Genomic DNA, 12,676 nt, shown 5'->3' with positions numbered 1-12,676 from the left:
CAGATAAAACAGTCTTGTCTTTCTCAGGCTGCCTTACTGTGGTGCAAGGTGCACTGCTCTTACAATTCTTCCTATTGAAATATCAGAGGAATTTTCCCTTTGCTGGTATATTGTCTTTTTAGTTTTGCTCAGACAGGCTGCAAGTTCAGGGTTTTGCATAGTTTAGATGAGTCTTGAACAACTGAATTTGACCTGCAGTTATAATGGGATGTAAAACTGGGTATTAATTCCCACTAACTTTGACTTTAGAAAAACTGCACATCTAAGTGTGGGGTAGGAAACACCTTTGTCCACAGAAGCATTTTAAGAGGCTTGTGAGAGGCTGAAGAAATATGATTCCTCTGCTCAAAAATGCGACTATTTTAAATAAGGTTTCTAGCTCCATGTTTCTCCAAGTGGTGCAGATTTACATGCCCACACCGCTATGTACAAAAAAACAATTGTATGTGCCCAAGCCAGATAATAAAACATCTAAATTGCCCAACTGCCCAGTCAGTGCCTTTGTCAGGCCATATTTAGATTAGCAGGGAAACTAGATGTAAATATAACTTTCATTTTTCCCCTTTAGGAAACCCACATGCAAACCCAGTTCTAGAGCTGTGAGCAGGCGGTGAAGGGGTACGAAGCAGAGTCCAGCTCAGTCACAAATCATATGCTTTCCATAAAGCTACAGGTACATTCCCCTTCCCTTTTAATAGGAATTATGTTTCCTGGCAATGGTGCACGGTGCATGTTCCATTTGTCAGGCTGCAGAAGAAATCCAGAACTTCACATAATGAATTGCCCCCTCAGCTTGCCAGCTGGCAGCAGGGATTCGAGGCAGTAGCTTTGCTGAAAGCAGTTATTCTCTGAATTTTCAAGCATAAATGAATTTTCAGGCATAAATGAAATCAGAGTCCTGTCACCTGTTGCTTCCAGTTACTATTATTTTATTTGGATACACCAGGATTCACCTTTCTGCTTTGTCTCTTTGCTTGTCATAAGATGCCGATGTTTTCCTTCCCACCCCTAAGAATAATTATACTACCATTAAACCTATTTATAAATAAAATACAGGGCTTTTGTTGGAGGCCCAGGGAGCTTGTATTCATACCTGAGATGTACAGAAATGCTGGACAAGACCATTCCAGCCTCAAAAGAACCAGCATCTCAATCCTGCAGCAGGCAGGTAGTGCACACTGCCACAGCAGAGAATAAACAGCTGCAGACAGGGGCAAGAAATAGGGTTTATGTTGCTAAGAAAAATGCCCTTGTATACAACACTGCATTTTTCTCTCATCTATCTGCCTGCCTTTTGCCTTTGCTGCTATTTCTTTACATATCTCTGCATTTCTTTATTTTTTTCCCCTCTGCATTATTGAAGGAATTGTCCAACAGAAAAAGAGCAGCACACACTTGACTGCTCGAGCAAACAGCCTCAAAGGACCAGCATTTGAATTCTGGGCACAAAGAAGTCATTACTCTGCTGCTCTGTCCATTTGTCATTATATGAAATGCACCCTGACTCGTCTGTAAAAGCTACAAAAAGCCATCTGGTCATATTAGTCTTTCTCTTTGCTGTATCAGTCTGGTTGTATGTCTTTATTATGTTATTTTTAAGAGAATCACAGTGTAAATGCTTGAGGCAGGTGAAGAAAAATCTATGGGTGTATCTCCTTTTGTGATTTTCCATGGGGGAGATTTAATTCATCAAGGAGGTGGAAAAATAATGACAAAATAACTCCCTCCTGTTGCTCATCTCAGGTAAAAGTTGAACCTCCCTGAATTTTGATGCCCATGAATTGAGGTCCTGGCATGGTGCATGTGGAGTGTGAGGGGAAGGAAGAACTGCAGACCTGCAGAGATTGTTCAAACCTTTTCTTCTTGAGAAGTTTGCGTTAAGCAATGTTGAATATGCCCTTTCCAGCATATAAGGGACTGACCCCATGGAGGGGCAGCAGCTGAGAGCTTGTGCGTTGAGGTGACCAAGGGTTTTTGTTCATTGTGTGCAGTCAAAAGGTGATTTGGTTTAGTTTTCTTCTCTGTGGTACCTCAGTGTTCATGCGTTTGCTGTCACACACTGTGTTTCACAACTCAGAACTGAGCTGCTGAGAAAAGAAAGATCCATGTTGCCCGTGTTAACAGCCACCGAGCAGAACTCATTGTGAATTTCTATGAAAAATTTATTGCTGCTTTTCACCGTTTCAAAAACGTCTTTACAGCCTTTTGCCACCGCTCAAGGAACAAAAAAGCTTTCATTGTACAGAACCTTGTAAAACTGCTGTTGCATTTGTGTTAAACGGGCGCATGTGCTGATGGTTTTGGTGGTGGAGGGGACGTGTCCACATATGGCTGCATAAACCCTCATTAAATAGGCAGATAACAGTTATCTTGGGTGTTGATTTGTGAGACAATCCTTTGATAGGATATGAACAGCTCTGTAAAAAGACTTTGCAAGTTGTGATAACTGTTTAATGTGTCACTTAGCAATCCAGCACCATTTGGTAATTTATTTTATACCTTTTTTTTTTTTTCCCATAGATACACTACAGATTGTGGTAAAACAGGAATAAAACATTTTAAGGTCCTTTTGTTCATTACCATTCTGCAAACTGCTGCACAGTTACTTCTACTTCACATATTTCCATGAAGAATTTTTAACCTGTAAGAATATTTTGTTGGCAGCAATCGGGTGATGAATAAGTGGGTTAAAACTTTCAATCTGTTGTCCAGGGGACCCAAGGTCGTTGTTTTACTAGGCATAAAACAAGCTTGTGACAGCTCTTCGGCGGTGAAGTTGACTGAGCAAGGTTAGCCATAGTACTAAACATTTTTATCCCTCCATATAGGATGGATGCCTATAGGTAACCCTTTAAAACCAGTCTTGGGAACCATGTATGGAAATTATTTCAAAGATAGATAAATGGTCTGGGTGAAGCCATGCAAGTCATGTTTGGGTGGGTAATTGCACGGTGTTATTTCTGCTCCTGTTGCAGGGGACTGGCCCCTTGGAAACAGCTCGAGTGCTCTCTTGACCCATCTGCGCTTTGTCTCTCGGCACAGGATCCATGTCATTCACCTTTTGATGCATTTACCGTACACTGAGCAGGAGCAGAGTCACATTTGATGTACGTCTTTACCGGGAGGAAGCTGCCCCTTGTGTTTCAATAATGGACAGAAGAGGTTTTCCAGTACCAAGGAGAAGAGCTGGCTGCTGTAACCCACGTACTCCCAGCACAGTAATTGATTTTTTTTTTGCTTTTTCAAGATGCAAGAAAAGAAAGGAAAATGAGTATCTGTATTTTTCCAAGCTTGTAGATAAGGTAAGCATCCCAGAAAGGGCCTGATGCAGGCAGAGGAAGGGGAGTGGTGATGGACGGAGGTTGCTCATGGGTATTGCTGAAGCTTGGCAGTGATAAGGGCAAGTCTGCTGGGGGCACCTGGTATGGTTGTAGCTTGGAAATAAATGCTGCATATTGGAAGTATGTCCTTAACTTTACCTATGTGCTTCACGTGCTGATGGATGAGTGTCTTGTGTGCTTTTTAACAACATGTGTTTAATATACATCTGTATAAATTACATTTATTCAGACCAAAATATATACATCTGTATATTTTTCTTCTCCAAGATATTGTATGACATGCTCAATGGTTTAAATCTCCATGATATTTAAGCTCTGTGAGGAATTGATTTATTTTCTGCTCTTCAGTGCAAAAGCAGCTAAAAGGTAGGCAATTGGAAAGTGTATTTCTAAGAAATAATATTACCTCATGTCTTGACTGAAACTTTTTGGTTGGATTATCACTTGAAATGGGAGAGGAACAACTTGATTGTGCCTGTGAAATAATCATTATCACTCAGTAATCAACTTGGTGTCACTAAACAGATGACACTTGTGGATGTCATAAAGACACCGCATGGATCACTGTTTTTTTTCCTACTCATGCCTAATTCTGGGGATTACAGCTTTGAAGACCTACGTGGGGAACTGAGCTTTCTGGTGCGCTCTGTGTAGAACCAGTATTCTCCCTTTGGCAAACAATGCAAGATAATACTTTTCCCTGAGCCCACTCATTTTTGGATCTTAGGATACAGACATGAATGAATTTAGGTTACCAGAGTTCGTGTGAGTTTGTCTTTTACAGCATCTCATGCACAGACGAAAGTTAATGCAGTTAGGGAAGTCGCTCCCTGAAAACATGTCTCCTCAAAAAAGTACATGCCAAAACTGAGAAGAAAACCTAAGTTTCTTGATTCTTAGATCCTTAAAATGTATTTACTAAAATGACCGACTAAAATGACTACTTCTCTAAGTTATAAGGCAGTGATTTTTTTTTTTTCCCTCCCCTCCTCCCCCCAATTATTTATCTCCTTTTTCCCTCTTCTTTTTTTTTTCACCATCACCTCTGGAGCATTTTCCACATCACACCAACTTCTTTAGTTTACTCCAAGTGTTCAGACTTCCTAACTCCCCCTAGAACATGCATTTGCCAAGCAGCCTATCTGAGACAGACACGGTTGAGCATCCCTGGATACCAATTCCTGTGGTGTCCCATTGCACCAAGGGGCACCTGCATGGCAGCGTTTGTGCAATCCTGAGGTGCCTGGAAGAAAAAAGAAATTAAAGAACACTACAAATGGTGTAGTTTTAATTTTAAATAGTATTAATATTTTTGTGAAGGGAGTAAACTACCCTCATTCCTTCTCATGGTGCTTTTTTTTGTGCTGCCATCAACTGATGGAATAACCAGTCTGAGCTGCTGGAGATGGAGATGTGTCCCATGCAGGTGACCTTGGCTCTTCATGCTGGACCCAAGGATTCTGCTCCACAGGGTTAGGAGAACCCAGTCCCAAGGCTGAGTCTATGTTATTCTTTAAGGCTAGGCTCAAATACCCCAACCGTACCTGGGTTCCCAGTCAAAAAACAAGCTGCAAGTTCTGCTGTGCCAGCCAAAAGCCCTCGCAGATCCAACAAGAGCTGCCCGGGCTTTGAATTTGACAATAAAAGTGATTTTAATATCTGCAGGCTATGCTGATGCACTCTTCTCCTGCGGTCTGAAATCAATATGTGAAGCTGCTCTGCATGTTTATTACTCAAGCTGCAATGTAACCCCTTGGGCATCTGCTCGCAAGAGTGGTTCACATCCCCGCAAAATATATGTGCTTTCAGTGATGGAAGCTTACGGAAAAAATACCCAGCAAAAAGCTATGGCAGTTTTTTTATGAAGAAAGCTGAGTCCACAGAGGCCCTTTAAAGCTATTAGATATCTGTGTTCTTCATTTTCCTTGGGAAAAGCAGAGAAACATTTTTGAACTCCCCAAATTTTCCCAAATAACAAACTCTATGAGCACTTTGGCATAGCTGGGGCATTTACCTCATACAGGCTGTTTGGGAGATTTGTAGAGGTTATTTTTTGGTTTGTTTTTCTTTTTTTAAATATAGCGAAAAATACAAAGTTCTTCATGAGCTGCTTCAGAAAATCTGGTGACAAGAAACAAATGTTCTAGTCCTGTAAGCAGACGTGCTTGTTGATGTGCTGGGTCAGTGGGGCTGGCAGGTGAGTGAGGAGAAGTTGCCAACCCTGGGAGTGCCAAGCTGTGATTTCCCTAATCAAGGTGTTGAAAAATATGACAGGGCGAGATTGAAAAAGAGCAATGTTGCTAGAGCAGTTTTCTTTGTTCAAGGAACAGATACTGTGTTTTTAGAGTAAAATGGGATATTGCGGGTTGGCTTTGCGCTGTTCTGCTTTTACAGCCGTGTTTACGTACAGCAGACAGCACCACTCTGTTATTTAACCAGTTGTAAGTGAAATGGAGCGTTTCTGCCTCATTCAGGAGCGTTAAAGCAGATGTGCTCTGGCAGGTGGTCTTTGGAGATAGGGCTGCATTTTGCTTTTCTGACCTGTACTTGCTGGTCCCCTGCGCCAGGTCCTCCTCCACTTCCCTCCCAGCATCCTTCACCCAACTTGGACTTGTCGACAACGTTTCCATCACGCCCACCACAAAGCTGCTGCTGGTGGAGAATGGGCAAGATGCCCCTCAAGGTTTTTAAACAGGGGCTAAAACCCTCCCTTGAGTCTCCCACTTGGCTCTGCTGTCTTGCCTGTGCAGTGAAGCTGTCTGTAGCCCTGGGAAAAGATGTCTCAAGGTCTGTTCCAGCTTTACAGATTAATCCTTTCATCTACGGGCAAGGCAAGCGAACGATACTGTCAGGCTTCATTAAAGCTCAGCTACTGTTTAATCCTGTGTTGCAAAATCCAAAGGTTCTGGTTGGGTTTGTGGGGAAAAGGCTGCAAAAACATTTCTCTGGGCTCTGCTGGACCAAAGGCATTGGAGAAGACTATTTAAAGTCTGGTCTTTTGCTGGAAGCACCTCTGATACGCTCTCCTGGTTTACTTCTCATCTGTCTGCACTTCCTTTAGTACCTCACTCAAAAGATTCCCATTCCCTAAACTTAGTGCATGATATAAGAAAACACTTTGTAAAATGCTTTCTGAATTTCCAAACCTTTTACCTTGCACTCAGGTGAGCTGTTAAACTCATTCAGATGAATGGAAGCTGTGAAAGCTGGCATTATGTGTGCCAATAAAAAATAGGGCATGCTTCAAAGAGGAAGGGAATTTACCTTCAGACTCCAGGGGAATTCCCCTGGAAGCTGGAATATTATTGGATATTTTGTGTTCCCTTCACCAGGAAGCATCTAGCCAAGTGCTCAGCAAACTGATTGCAATGAGATCCCAGATAAATTTTCCAAGGATGGTTAATGACTTCATCTCTTTGGTCTCATAGAGGTCATTTATGTCAGCAGCAGCACCCACTTGCACCCTTTCTCCAGGTGCTGTCAGACACGATCAACCACCTGAGGCCACCAGGTCCATCACATTCTCATGGAAATGTTGCTCCTTCCATATGATGCAGAAGGAGAGTCCTGCAGCAGTTCTCCTGCCTCAGTTTCCCTGCATTTCCAAACCACAAGTGGGACCATATTACCTTTCCAGCAAGGGGAAAAGACAAGCCAGGAGAGAATCAACTTTTCAAGCATCAATAGAACAGACCTAATTTCTTGAGCCAGCTAAAACATTGAAAACTAACAACTTTTTTTATTAAGAGATCCTTCCCCTCAACTGGATATTTTGGTTGGAGATAATCCCCGTTTACAGAGGGATTGCTCAAATTTCACAGTTAAATAAGGGATTAAATAACCTGCTGAATATGTGAAAGGGAGCAAGGGCTGATTTTTCCACTGTCAGTTCGACTGGAAATGTCCAGGCAGAAAAACATTCTTGCTGTTCATTTCAGTGATACTCTTGACTAATGGTAGTGGCTGCCTGTGGCCAAATCTATGGTGCGTTCTTCCTTTCTTGGACCTGGACTATGACTAGTCCAGTACACATAGAGTCACTGGAAAGTTGCTTTTACAGAAATCATGTGTTCTTTTGCTGATGTTAACTTGGTATTTTTAATTTGCAGAAAACATAGCAAAGGATAAAGGGATGTTTTCAGTTGTGGTGGGAGAAGTATCTGATCTCCAACTACTGAAAGCTTAAAATGTGAGGAAATAAAAGCCAGCAAGTGTCCCAGCTGCAAATAGCAATAATCTGAAGGAGGTTCAGGGCTGTGACCTGCCGTTACACTCACACGAGGTTCTAGGGGACATATGGATGAAGATCCAGCTCAAAGATTGCTGAACTCTGTTTAGATGTTAGTAGTAATACAGCAAAAGGAAGTAATGGTTGCTTTAGTCTGCAGTTTCTTTTCTAAGCCTCTCTTTCCAGAGCTTTAAGAGAGATTACACTTTTAAGTGGAGGTCTGTCTTTGGGGCATCTTTTTCCCCAAGTTCTCAGTCAATCCTGTCTTAGAGAAGCATTGCTAAAGCAAAAATGCTTTATAGAGGAGCAAAGATTTCCATTTAAGAGCTGGTGAATCCCATTTGGTGGGTAGGTAATCTTCACTAAAGCTTTCTGAAACCAATGGGAGCGTTTAAGCCAGTTACTTACAAGAAAGCCATGTAAGGAGTTGTCTTAAAGCAGAGAAATCAATAACTATTGAGAGTCCTAAAGCTGAAGGAAATCCTGCTACTCATCTCCATTTACTGAAGTTTATAGAATAGTTTGGGTTGGAAGGGACCTTCAAAGCTCATCCAGTGCCACCCCTGCCACGAGCAGGGACACCTTCACCAGCTCAGGTTGCTCAGAGCCCCGTCCAGCCTGGATTCTCTCCTCCCCATAGGATGTTCTCCAGCACTGGAAGTTCAATGCACTGTGGTATAAACTGGGAGATCTGAAGAGTGTGAGAGGTTTGGTGGCCATTAGTCCTTGGGTGGCCATAAATCCAGCAGTGACTGCAGCTGCTCCTCTACGCAAAGACCCGAGCCGTGGCCAGTGAGCTCAGCGTTTTCTGATGTGTTCCTGTCTTTGAGCTTCCTCTGAATCCTTTGATGGTCTCCAGGGTCCACGAGGCAGCTTGTGAAATACTCAGCAGGCAGAAGCATTACTCGCTTGGATCTCAGCATCCCGTTAAAGCCACCCTGGAGATGCGTACGTGTGCGCGTTACCCGGGTGAGGCTTGACATCTTCATCCTGCTGCAGTCAGGATGGAGCAACCTGGAAGGTTTAATCCCCTTCACGCTGTGTTGTTGTTGCCTTCGCTTTCTGCTGCCCTAATTGCCGTTTGCTTGTGCGGGCGATCCGGGCGAGCTGTGATAAAAGCTGAAATTGGAGAGAAAAAAAGAAGTGTGTTTGCTCAGATCAGGTACATTATGTTGTCTGTTCTCTCCATAACTCCCCAAAAGGACGAAACCCACCCGGCTGCCATGCTTGGATGGGTTTGAAAATAGCTGCTGTCATCCTTTTTCTCCTGCTCAGCTTCTCTGTGAATTTATCTCACCAGCCTCTCCACTCCCTGAAGAGGGAGTCCATTTAATCCATACGCAGCACATTTCTAACCACTCTTTTATTTCTTCTTTTGGCAGGGAATTCTTGGAACTTCCTTAAAGTTGGCATTCAAGCTATTTATTTTATTTTCTGGGGTGCTAAGTTAATTTCATCAGGATTTCTCAGGAGTCAAAGTCATCTTTTAAACAAATCCAAAGAACCCTACTACTGTTATGTCTTACAGCTCTCTTTTCAAATGTAATTAATTCTTAAAGAGTTCATAACTTAAGAGCCAATAAAGAAGTCATTGTCCTTTCTGTTGAATTACTGTTGCAGAAGTATCTCTTTTCTGTCTGAGACTGGTAAGGAAGCAGCTACAGCTCTGACAGATAATTGATTTCCCAGTTTAATATTAATTTTTTCACTTAAATCACTTAACCTTTCACAGTAATAGTGAGCACTGACATCAAATGACATTGCAGTATTGTATAAAACCGTCTTCTCTATTCAGATAAAGGGTATCAGGCAGTGGCTACAGAAGAGTCACAGCTGTATCTCCTGTGACCTTTTTTTCCCATTTTTGGGAATTTGAATTTTGCGTTTGGAGAGTGATGGTGAAGACTTGCTTCATAGCTTTCTTAATGACCTGGATAATTCTACAGGCTTCTACAGGCTTCCAAAATTCTGCTGAAGAATAAACTTGTTAAAAGAAGCATAAATATTTGAACAGGTTACTTTGATTTGGGATTTCTGTTGTTTTGGTGTAGATTTTTGTAGCTGACATTGTTTTTAGCTGTGTTAAAGGTCGTGCTTAGTTTAAACTGTTGTCTTGTAAAAGACACTCCGATGTGAGGAGGATGCTCATCTTTATGCAGTGACTTAAATTGTCCTCACTTTCCAGTTTACTCTTTTGCATGAAACATTTTTTATTAAATATAATAGAAAAAGTACTTATTTGAACAACCAATAGTTATATGTGCAAAATTTTGAACATACAGAGCATAAAAATGAATAGTATAGAAAATTCAAGCAATTCAGAAGTTATAAGAGCTGTGTTTCAGAAGCTGTATAAGCACATTTAGATTTTTATGGGCAACCATTCTATCTTTTTTGACACTTGAGACATGTCCCGTGAGCTTTCATTAGTATGTGAGATATCTAAAATATTGCAAATAAGGGGAAACATTTATCTTCCCAAATCACATGTGTATGTTGCAGATAACTTTTTAAATTTCTGTGTTTTTAAGATGCTTAGCTGGGTATCAGAAATAGGAAACCTTCTGCTGGATGAATCTTTTATTCTCTGTATGAGTCTCTCACTGTGTTTGTAAAGAGAAGGAAATGCAAATCATTATATACAACTCAGACCTGGTGGGACAGCATGAGGGGTTGTCGTCTATATATTTCCTATTTTCTTCTAGTTTCTTACTCTAATATAAAGTGGAATCAAGCCCATGCAATCCTGCTGGCATGAGGAACTAAAAACTTGTTTTATGAGATTAATTTAACTTGAAGGTCATGGTGATTATGGCTATTTTTTGTGGGTTTCTAGCCAAGAAAAAGTGACCACTTGGCAAAATTCTAGATTCACTAGACTGCATGTTGTGTCTGTTTTGCTGAGAAATTAAGTAGATTGGATAGAGTCATCTCTGCAGCCTTTCTTGGGGACTTGGAAAGCTCAATGGCGCTGGATCACCAAAATTTGCATGTAATGCAGTGCAAGCCCTTACGTGGTCCTTACAAAAGCAGCTCAGCAGGGCAGTAACAAGTGGAGAGGAACGTCCGAAGTTCTGGGCTAATTCAAATAACTCTCTGCCTGCCGAAAGTATCCTCAGCTGAGGATAAATTAATAAATACTGAGACAAATTCTGCCTAGAGAAGCTGGTGATGGGCAGAGGTTCACTTTTCCAAGCAGCCACAGGTTGTGCAAGTGTTGGTGTTACCCCCATGGCTGCAGAACGAATTTTCAGACTTAATCTGTGCAACAAGCTGGATAGAAATAACAAAATGATGTTTACACCTATTCCCAGCTTCTTAGTTATGCGGTCTGCTGCCACCATCGTTGTTTGGCCAGATTATCGGATAAGTCATTAGCAAAATGACTGACTGTAATTAGCATGATCTGAACCACAGCCCGTCCTTGTTATGGCAGCTCCAACAACTCCTCACTGACCCACAGCTGTCATCGTCACCCTATTTTGTCAGCCTTCCAGGGCAGAATAAATGAGATTGGATTTGTGGGGGCAGATTCGTACAAGGAAGAAATAACGTGGTAGTGCCAAGTCTTGTCTTGCAGAGCCTGGCATTGTGTAATCGCTAAGCGTTGTGTTCCTGGGTTGGCTTGGTGGTGGACCAGTCTGCAGGAGACGTCACCAAAGGGTCTTTCCAGCCTCCAGCTCAGTAATGAGGACCAGTGCATGTTTTTAATGAGACTGGAATCAAACGTGTGAAATAAATAGTCTGTATTTAATTGCTGTTTTGCTGAGATCCAGGCCAAGCAGGAGTCATTGAAAATCTGTGCAAATTCGGCTTTCATCTTTCACTGCTGAGAACAAAGTATCTGGAGTGGGATAGAGAGTGATGTCATCTGTCCTCTTCCAAAATTAATTATACGGAATGTTTTGTCTCCAGTAGACTAAGACTTTAATTGTGCTGTGTGGAGGCTTAACGTTTTCCCTTTTTCAAGGGATTTCGCAGAAGTGATTTCTGCAGAAAGAATCCAGGCTTGGAGTGCAGAGCAGGAGATCTGGACAATGCGGCATCACATGTGTCCCCTGCCTGGAAGACAGGATGAGGTGAGGATGTTCACATGGTGACACCACCAAAAAATAGGGGCTACCTGAAATTAGAGAAGGGGAAAATGTCTATAAGGCTTGGGCGATGTGGAGGGAGGGCAGAGCACCCACTGCAGAGGTGATGCATGTTTCTGGCTACACATGGCAGAGATTTTGGCAGGGTCACTTGTGGGAGATTCACCCATCCCATGGGAAGATGTGGCTTCCAGCTCTGGAAGCCCAAAGCACCGTTTGGTCTCAGCTGTGGGGGGTGTCCTCAGCTCCACGTCCTCCTGGTGCCATTTGGAGGAGAAGTGTTTCTCAGCAACCACCTCTAGAAGATGTTGTGTTTGTTCTTCTGGGTGGCTGCCAGTGGGTCTCTTGGTTGGGGCTTTAATCTGCAAACATTAGCAAGTCACAAATGATTTTCATTTATAAAAGCCCCACATTTTAATTTTTTAAACAACTTCTGGCTCTTTTTCTTTGTGGTGAGGACTGAAAGACTGAGATTCAACAGTATTGAAAATACAGCTTGTGCCTATTTCCCCTTGCTGGGAACAGCTGCAGTAGGATCACAAGAACCATCAGACCAGCAGCCTGTTGGGAACTGGTAGGACTGAAACAATCTAGGTCACCAGTGACAGTTATCTAGGATTTTTCTAGTTATAAACAGGTAGGAAACCTGACCGTTTGACTGTTGTGATCTATTCACCAGTCCTTAAAATCAGTCTTTATGGAAAGATAGACAGATATATATTTTATTATTTTAAATGCTAACATATCTCTGTCTCATTCTAATGCATGCAATGCAACACAATTTTAATTACTTCTTCAAACTTTAAATGCAATATTTAAAAAACCAATTCCCCTGTCTTGGCACCTAACAAAAAGCACAAACTTTTCCTTTACTATTAAGAAAAAAAAGAGTTAGCACTATTAAAAGTAAAATTATGTCAGGGTCCTTTCTTTTTCTTTAGAAGTGGGAACTTTGAGAATACAAGTGCAGATAACTGAGTATCCCAATGAGTGGTGCAAAGGGAAAACTTACA

At 41.9% G+C, this 12,676-nt stretch overlaps 1 long non-coding RNA gene across 2 annotated transcripts in view; it reads left to right on the top strand.

The window, feature by feature from the left end:
- The window catches only part of LOC110363832 (uncharacterized), a 45,208-nt gene that overhangs the window by 26,186 nt on the left and 6,346 nt on the right, over positions 1 to 12,676 (top strand). The window contains exons 2-4 of one of the 2 annotated variants that reach the window (XR_002422167.2): positions 569 to 673; positions 3,043 to 3,302; positions 11,540 to 11,648. This is a non-coding gene — a long non-coding RNA (uncharacterized LOC110363832). The remainder of the gene's footprint in view (positions 1 to 568; positions 674 to 3,042; positions 3,303 to 11,539; positions 11,649 to 12,676) is intronic. The other variant, XR_010472666.1, reaches the window with a different exon arrangement.

This window comes from Columba livia, chromosome 5 (assembly GCF_036013475.1).
Source record: "Columba livia isolate bColLiv1 breed racing homer chromosome 5, bColLiv1.pat.W.v2, whole genome shotgun sequence".
Taxonomy (NCBI): domain Eukaryota; kingdom Metazoa; phylum Chordata; class Aves; order Columbiformes; family Columbidae; genus Columba; species Columba livia.
Note: the sequence above shows the minus strand (reverse complement) of the source record. Positions and strands in the feature narration are given on the sequence as shown.